Source organism: Helianthus annuus, chromosome 13 (assembly GCF_002127325.2).
Source record: "Helianthus annuus cultivar XRQ/B chromosome 13, HanXRQr2.0-SUNRISE, whole genome shotgun sequence".
NCBI classification, from domain to species: domain Eukaryota; kingdom Viridiplantae; phylum Streptophyta; class Magnoliopsida; order Asterales; family Asteraceae; genus Helianthus; species Helianthus annuus.
Genome location: NC_035445.2, coordinates 142,753,508 through 142,763,263, shown reverse-complemented (window position 1 = coordinate 142,763,263; position 9,756 = coordinate 142,753,508). Strand labels below are relative to the sequence as shown.

General features: G+C 41.1%; 1 non-coding gene across 1 annotated transcript; it reads right to left on the bottom strand.

Annotated features, from left to right (window-relative positions):
• Positions 1-452: 452 nt before the first annotated feature.
• LOC118486011 lies at positions 453-559 on the bottom strand. The gene has a single exon (XR_004877868.1). It is a non-coding gene; the product is annotated as a small nucleolar RNA R71 (small nucleolar RNA).
• Positions 560-9,756: the final 9,197 nt, after the last annotated feature.

Sequence of the window (9,756 nt, the reverse complement as noted above, 5' to 3'; positions counted from 1 at the left end):
AAGAACCCGAACGCTTTCTCAGAAAAAGATTAAAAGCTAAAAACCAAGAGAAAGTTTCGGGGAATCCACCTCCAATGGCGGACCAACGTACCCTCATGGATTATCTACGACCCACCGTAGGTAACCTAGGCGCCGCTATCAATGCACCGAATGTTGAAGCCAATAACTTCGAACTTCGGCCGCACTTGATACAAATGCTCCAAAACTCCGCAACCTTCCATGGGCTTGCGGACGAGGATCCACATCTACATATTACTAATTTCTTAGAAATATGTGACACCTTTCGGATCAATGGAGCATCAAATGACGCCATCCGCCTTCGAATGTTTTCTTTTTCACTAAAAGACCGAGCAAAAGCTTGGCTCAACGCCCTCCCAGCTGGATCGGTAAACACCTGGGATGAACTAGCCCAAAAATTTCTATATAAGTATTTCCCTCCCGCTAAAACGGCTAAATTAATGACTGAAATTAATACATATTCACAAGAGGAAGGGGAATCCTTATATGAAACTTGGGAAAGGTTCAAGGAACTATTGCGAAAGTGTCCACATCATGGCCTTGCGATATGGCAACAAGTATCCACTTTCTATAATGGTTTGTTGCCACACACAAGGTAGACACTCGACTCTAGCTCCGGGGGACTTTTAGGTAATCGCCGCCCGCATGAAATATATAATCAAATTGAGAAAATTGCTCAAAAGAATTTTCAGTGGCACACCCCCCGAGGCAATAAATCTATTGCCCCGGGCGCCCATAAGGTTGATGAAAGCACTTCTTTACAAGCCCAAATTGAGGCCCTTTCTTCAAAAATAAAAAAATAGAAATGACAAAAACAGTCTCGGTTATGGCTTGTGAAGGGTGTGGTGGGCCACATGAAAATTGGAGTTGTATGAAAGAAACAAACGATCAACAAGAGTCGGTAAGCTACATTGATTATAGACCTAGGCCGTCGGGTCCTCCAACGGGCACTTACAACCAAGGATGGCGAAACCACCCAAACCTTGGTTGGAGAGAACCCGGCAATAGTAGTAACCAACAAACCCAACGAACAAACTTTCAACAACCAAGAAACGAGTCACAAAATTTCACTCAACAACAAGGTGGACGAGAAAGGCTTGAACATACTGTATCTCGCCTCATCTCCGACACTGAAAAGAAAAACTCGGAAAGGTTTCTACAATTAGAATCAAATTTTAGAAATCAACAAGCTAGTATTCAAAACATAGAAAAATAATTAAATCAACTAGCTCAAAATTTTTCCGAGAGACCACAAGGCGCATTACCAAGCAATACCGAAACAAACCCAAAAGCGCAAGTTCATCTCATCACGTTACGAAACCGCACCGTGGGGCCTACGGAAGCGCCACCGCTGACAGAAGAGACTATACCCCCGCCTCTGCAGGAAAAGAACTCCCCTCCATCATCAGAGCCTACCAAGGCTCCTCGAGTTCCATACCCCGGTAGGTTAATCCGTCAAAAGACCAATGAGCAATTCGCAAAATTCGAAAGTCTATTAAAACAATTGCATGTCAATATTCCTTTTATTGATGTCCTAACCCAAATGCCCAAATACTCTAAGTTCATGAGGGACTTCCTTACTCATAAAAAGAAAATTGAAACTTTGCAATTAGTTAACTTAGGCGAAGAATGCTCTGCCCTCGTACTCAACAAACTTCTCCAAAAGAAAATCGATCCTGGAAGCTTCACGATTCCCTGCTCAATCGGGGACTCCCCCGTTCGTAATGCACTAGCCGACCTTGGGGCTAGCATTAACCTCATGCCTTCATTAATGTTTAAAAGACTCGGCCTAGGAACAACGAGTCCTACAAAAATCAGCATACAACTTGCTGATCGATCCGTCAAATTCCCGCAAGGTGTTATCGAAAATGTCCTAGTAAAGGTAAACAAATTCGTCTATCCGGCCGATTTTGTCATACTCGATATGGAGGAAGACACCGAGGTCCCCCTCATACTAGGGAGACCATTTCTTGCCACCGCACAAGCAGTGGTAGACATGAATGACGGAACGCTCACCCTAAGGTACGAGGATGATGAAGTAAAATTCGGGGTTGGGAAGAGAATAGAGGACGACGACCCGGTCAACTACATGAAGGTTATTGATTCGAGTTTGGATGCTGCTCTCCGACGGTGCAACATGGGATGCCAAACATCCCACTCGGAAAATATATAACCTCACATTGGGTCTAGCCAAGGACTCTTATAAACGTGGCGCACCACGGAGGCATTCCGCGGAACTATCCTTAGTTTAGTTTAATCTTTTAGTTTTAATTTGCAGGAATAAAACACACTCGTGGTGGTAAAGGATGAAAAAGGAACGAGAAAAATGACCCCATGCACAAGAACAAGGCAACCGACATCAATTTCTCCATTACAGAAGGTTCAACATGGGCCGTGTCCAACCAACACGGCCCCGTGCTGAACCCCCTGCAGAAAAATGCCCAGTTCAGGTAACTGGACACGGGCCGTGTTCACCAGACACGCCCCCGTGTCCAGGCTTCTGTTTGTTTTCTTTAATTTTTGTTACTGGCACCTGAACACGGGGCCGTGTCCGGTCCCCACGGGGCCGTGTCCAGACTACCAGTAACATAATCTTTGCTTTTTAACACCATATTACACATTTAACCAACCTAAAAATTTATTTTTGGGACACATTGAGGACAATGTGTAATTTAAGTGTGGGGGGATGCTAAAATCTTGAAATTTTGCAAGTCCTAATAACAAGCCTTACACAAAACTCTATTGGAACCGCTAAACACCCCAAATTTTTTCAAAAATTTTCATTTTTTTTACTTGTCTAAAGTTTAAGTTAGGAATCCTAAGATTAATAAGGTTATATTTTTACAAATTTACAACCAAGAGCGTCATGATAATAAGAACCGACATAAGAAAATTATGAAAAGGCATGACAAGCTTAGTTAAAATTTGATTATATATACTTGATCACATAAAAACCCATTCCCACAAAAATTGAGTTTTGAGCCTTTATTGAGCATACAAATTTACATCTTTAGACTAAATGCTCATTTTTCGTTTCTTGTGTGAATAGCCGCTTGGTTCTTATGACTCTAGAACTTGCCACGACGATTCATTCCCGGTCCTTACCAACTTAAACCCAAGTAAGTAAATGATGGAAGCATTAGGACTAACCATTTTTCTTTCTACACCATTATTTTTCATTTTTTTTCACCTACCCAAAAACCCCCCTAGTTAACCCCTTTGAGCCTAAACCTTTCATTTCTTTACCCTAAAAACCTTTTTACCCACCAAAAACTATTTTTATTTTCACCCTTTATTTTAGTAACAAGCTCGGTTTTTCGTGTGACTGAAAATATATATATATATATATATATATATATATATATATATATATATATATATATATATATATATATATATATATATATATATATGATGATGATGATGAAGTTAGAAATAAACAAACAAAGCTCTTAAAACAAAAATCTTGTTTGGAAAAATACTTCGAAATAAAAAGTCACTAAAACAAAGTGTTTTACGAAAACCGACGCTTTTTACGTTTTTCGCCCTTTTCTACTAACCCATTCACCCACCTTTAGCCCAAGCCTATACCCAAAAAGTCCTCTTGATATTTACAAAGGTAACAAGTTAAAAAGGAGGAGGATTGATTGCTTGGCAAGCTTATGGTAGGAATAAGTTCCATGCCGCTCTCGAGTGATTCACTAAAAATACACCTTCGGCCGAGTGTGAGTGATTTCTCCCGTGAGGTATGTGAACTTGTATATAAATGGAATTTTAAAAAGGCATGTTATGCCCAAATAAGTAATTTCCCCTATGAACCGTTCTAAACGAATCATAACGAATAGGATTGTAAATAGATAAAAATAAAACCCAAAAAGATCTTGGATTCTCAACACTCTATGACAAGGCAAAACCTTCTCTTCTACCCATTCCATTTGGGAGTGTAAGCCACATATTAAAGAGTTTTGCTTGAGGACAAGCAAAAGTTCAAGTGTGGGGGTATTTGATGTGTGTAAAATGCAACATATAAATTACATCAAATAAGGCATAAAACTAACCCTTTTTAAGTACTAATGTTGGAAAAGAGTGTTTTTGTCTTCCTTTTGTATTTTCAGGATGAAATGAGCTCAAATTCACAAAAGAAGTAAAAAGACAGCTAAATCTAACATAAATACAAGAAAAGGAACAAAAGTGGATTGCCCGACCCCTCAACGGTATCCTCCCAAGCAAAATAGAGAAATCAGAAGACTGAACACGCCCCGTGCTCAGCCAGCACGGGGCCATGCCCAAGAAGCAGCAGAAAAGACAAACCTATAGAAGCTTCTATTGCCCACCACGGGGCCGTGTCCAGTGAGCACGGGGGCGTGGCGAAAGTATAGCAGGCGCATTAATTGTAATTGCGAATTACAATTAATGAAGAGAGAGAGTGTCAGACGGGCACGGGGGCGTGTCCAGCGGATACAGGGCCGTGCCCAGCCTTCTGTTCAGCCTATAAATAGGAGTGCTTGGCTTCATTTCAACTCATCCCTTGGCACACCACCTCTCTCACACTTCATCCACCACCCACCACCATCACAACACCATCATCCACCACCATCATCCATTGTCCATCATAGAGTGTGTGAGTTGTCTCGGGATCCAAGATTGATCGTAAGAGTTCTTGACAATCAAGGCCATGTTTGCCTAAGTCTCTTACATCACTTGGTGAAGACAAGTGTTTAGTATAATACTTTTTATTTTTAATCTTTTGCACTTTTTATTTGGTTTTGTGTTAATGACTTTAATAACTAGTTGCTTATGTTGAAGGTGATCTTTCCTTATCGTTTGTCTGTGGTGTCTTGGCATTATTTTACTGTCTATATAAAATAAAAGATTTTCACCATTCATATCTCCACGGTCTATATGGAGGTATGTTGGCTACCTGGTCGGGGGTTAAGGGAACAGTTTGGTAAGGGTCTTGCCCTTGTTCAGCGTTTAGAGGTCCTGCAAGGGACCTGGGTCAAATTTAGTAGGATCTCCTTCAATGCCCATAGGTATTGGATGGCGGGGATCCAAACTCTTTGACCCATCATAAGTTAACTACTATTAATACTATAACCCGGCTATTTAGGACTGTATCCCTGCTGACTCAGACTACTTAGTCGAGGGTAACGTCACCGCCAAAAGCGGGGCCTACCATAATTTGCATTAATAACTTAATTCATTATCTTCCAATAATCCAACCCTTTAGGATTGTATCCTTGCTGACTCAAACTACTGGGTTGAGGGTAACGTCGCCTTCAAAAGAGGGGCCTACTACAATAACTAAGATAATCTCTTAAACAAGTGCAAAAGTGCGAAAATAATCAAAGGTTATACTAATACACGAGTCGGATCCAAGTGATTCATCTTATCTATCTGTTTTTATTTTATTTTATTTTTCAGCATTTAGTTAGTTTTTATTTTCTTAGTTAAAAAAAATTCTTTTCTAACTTTTTGATTTGATTAGACGTTGAGGATAAACCGGTACTAAAAGCTCTTGTGTCCTTGGACGACCTCGGTATCTTACCAACACTATACTACGTCCACGATGGGTGCACTTGCCCACATGTGTGTTTAGTGTTAGTAAATATCGTGTTTTATAAATTTAAAACTTGGCTAAAAGTGTAAAAAGGGCTTAAAATATACATAAAAAATATACTACACTTCACACGCATCAAGTTTTTGGCGTCGTTGCCGGGGACATAAGGATTTTAAGAAAGTTAGGAATCAACGGCCTAATCATATTTTTATTTTTCTTTTTAATTTTTTTAGGATTTTCTTAGTTTTCAGCTTCTGCAGAGCTCAGCACGGGCCGTGCCCGCTGAACACGCCCCCGTGCTCAATCATTGGAACTGGCAATCCTGTTTTAAGTAGTAAGCTGAACACGGGGCCGTGCTCACTCAACACGCCCCCGTGCCCAAGATTCACTTACTGAAAACAGAACCGTTAGATCCCGACGGTTGGTAATTTCTGACATACACATGAGTGATAGTAATTCTTTTTACTTTCGGTACTCTTATGGTACGTGGTGTCAATTATGTGGAGGCGAACATAAAGAATTAGAATGTTACTTTCTAAATTATAGGCCCCACTACATAGACCCACCGATTCCTTATAACCTTAAGAGGGGCGAAAGTAAAAATAAGCACTATCTCTCCCTCGAATGCGCCCAGCCAGATATTCTAGGGGAAATGCTCCTTGACGAGTTATTTCAACTAGAAGAGCTAATTCTAAATTGGTCAAAAGAGCTTAGGAAGGACTTTATTGATCCGCCCCAAGACGATGACCATGAAGAAATGTTGGAACCGCATTCCGACAACCTCGTTGCTCCCAAAAATACCTTCATACCTAGCGAAGACTTGGACGATAGTCGTCCCTGTGCCGATTGTGCCGTGAAGGACTCTCCATCGACTTCGTTCGATGCATACATAGACCTGAGCGATTCGGCATACACCTTCTTTAACGAGAGCCCGGGAAAGGGTTGGACTTGTCCACCTAGAATGAAAATAGGAATTACCCTCACCGACAACCTCTTGCGTTCTCGCCTTAGTCTAGGACAATTAAGGTATCTTAGGCACTTTGGGGTTGTCCCAACTAGTAAGGAACCACCCGATATCAACGAAATCCTTAAGAAGTAACAAAACTCCATGAGACAGCTTCCAGACACGGGGCCGTGTCCAGGTCAACACGCCCCCGTGCTCACCTAAAAGATTCTCTGCTGATTTTGTCAGAATACTGACAAAATGTGTCAGGATTTCCTCTGCACACGGGGCCGTGTCCAGCGAACACGGGGCCGTGTCCAGTGCGCTGTCGTTTTCTTTAAATGCAGCCTGATTCCTGCTCATTTTTGACCACTTCAATAGATAGAGATTCCTGGGATCTTCACTCATACCATCCTAGGTAAGTGCTAAAAGAAGGTTCCCAAGGACCATCTTGTCCCTTCCACTTTTATTCATTTCCTCTTCTTTCAAATTTTTTTTTCAACATTTCCTCCATGGAAGCTTGGAAACTCCATGATTCCAAACCTCTATGTGAAGTTTGTAAGATTATTTGCTAAGGATTCTTGTTTAAAGTTAGTTGTATAACTTTGTTTTAAATTATCTAAGCTTAAAACACAGTTAAAATCCATGAAAATAATTTAAAACTCCAAGACTCCTTAGCCTAAAATCCTGCAGACAAATGGACACGGGGCCGTGCTCAGCGAGCACAGGGCCGTGTCCGAGGAACTGTTTTGTGAAAATTTAGCCTTCTTCGGTTTCTTTCACAGAAAATGGCAAGCAGAACAAGCGGATCATCTTCAAGAAGTAACCGACAAGGGAGGAGATCATCAACAGCAGAAGACTCTCTTGTAAACTATGTTTACGCCCTAAGGATAAACCGGTACTAAAAGCTCTTGTGTCCTTGGATGACCTCGGTATCTTACCAATACTATACTACGTCCACTATGGGTGCACATGCCCACATGTGTGTTTAGTGTTAGTAAATATCGTGTTTTATAAATTTAAAACTTGGCTAAAAGTGTAAAAAGGGCTTAAAATATACATCAAAAATATACTACACTTCGCACGCATCAAGTTTTTGGCGCCGTTGCTGGGGACACAAGGATTTTAAGAAAGTTAGGAATCAACGGCCTATATCCATTCCCCATCTCATAAATGGCCAAGAGGAGGATATAGGATGCAAAAGTTCAGCTGGTTGATGAAGGATATTACTATGTCTTTGACAAGGATCACACTTCTTGGCATATTCCACAACATCCTTCTTCATAGTAGGCCAATAGTATCCTGTCCTCAGGATCCTTGAGAATAATGCCCTGCCCCCAGTGTGATTTCCACAATCTCCTTCATGAAAGTCCTTTAAGACTTCTTGGATTTCAGGATCCTCAATACATCTTAGATATGGACCTACAAGAGATCGTTTATACAACATATTATTCAATATTGTAAATTGAGATACCTTAATTTTGAAGCCCTAGGGTTTTCTCCTGTAGGAATCTCTCCATGTTGTATGTATCTCATGATTGGAAGGATCCATGATCCTGAATGAGATTGAGTGTCACACCCCCAAAATCCACCTGCGGAGTATCACCGCTTGGGAGCATGACTGACCAGGATCAAGCCACCAATCATATCGAACATGTAATTAATATCAAGTATAATAAATGTAAACCAATCATTCAATACGATAGGTGTTCAAAACATAATCTTAGTTTCAAAGTATAGCGGAAGCATAAGTAAGAAAACCCAAAAGTGTAACATAAGTTCAATAAGTTTCAAAACATAATCCATGCTCCACAACGACCTGCTCCTCCCTGTGCAAGCTCCATAAGTATCTAACGACCTGCAAGGCATGTAACAGAGGATCAACAACTAGTTGAGCGAGTTCACAGTTAACAGTTCAGTAATAGTACAGTGTGAGTAGTAGTATGTTCGTTCGTTATGTCATGTATCATATTAGTTTCCATCGCGGCCTCCCAGGTAGATGCGAAGATATTAGGGGATGTTCATCCCATGTATTCTAGACTAGGTTTATCTGTATCGCGGCCTACCAGGCAGGTGTGCGAAGATTAGTAAATTCCAGTTCGCGGCCTTCCAAAGGCAGGTGTGCGAAGTCAGTCATAATATCGCGGCCAACCCTTGGCAGGTGTGCGAAGATCAGTTCAATAAGTGTTACTAGTCTAGTCGTATTCTGATCGTTAGGATCTATCAACTGAGTATGTACAATAAAGTAATCCAATCCCATTCCCACCCTGGGAACCCCATGCCTTGGCTGTGTGAACTCACCTTGGTTTGCTCGGTATGTTATTGCTTCTAGGGTTTGTTAATCGTTTAAGTCCGTTACACACGACCTAGGATATATTGCACATGATTCGATGTGAGTGCTTGCATCAAATTAGGTTTTACACATCTTTAATATCCAAGCGATTGTGTTGTGTGTGTTTATTGTGTACATGATGATATCACATAGAATGTTCACGCACGTAGAATCATATCGTTGCATTCAGTATCAAATGATTATGCACATAAAATCATACATCATGTAATCAGTTCATCGTATTCACATATTTCATGCGTCTCATCTTTACTTTCACCTTTCAGTCTAACATGGAGGTTAACGTATGTGTCAATGTTAACATACTTCGTATATTCAACGGCGTTGATAGACTTAACAAGTTTAACCGAGTCAGCGGCCTCATATTAAACACACATCAGATTCAATACTCAGACAAGTGTGGGGGGGGGTTCCCCTGTTTAAAGGTCAGACCATGAGAAACAAGTCACAACAACTCGGACTAACAAACATGAAATTCTCGGACTAGAGGGGTGGGGTTAAAACTCGGATACATGGGCTTGGGGTTAAAGCTCGGACCAAAAGGGTGATTAAAACCCGGATAAAGGGGTGTGGGGTGTTAAAAGTCGGACCCCAAATCCCCTTGTCAAACTTGGACAAGGTTGGGAGCCCAAAAACTCGGACCAATGTGCAAGGTAAAGCTCGGACCATTTGACAAGGGTTGAAGCTGAAAGTCGGACCCTTGTGTCTTTCAAACGTCGGACTCTTTATTATTCAAGCAAAAGAACTCGGACCAAAGGCATTTAGTTAAAACTCGGACAACTTTACTCCCTAGCCACAAAGTCGGACCAAGTGTTTATCATGTACAAACTCGGACTAAGGCACTAACTCATGAAACTCGGACCTAGACATGCACATTCAAACTCG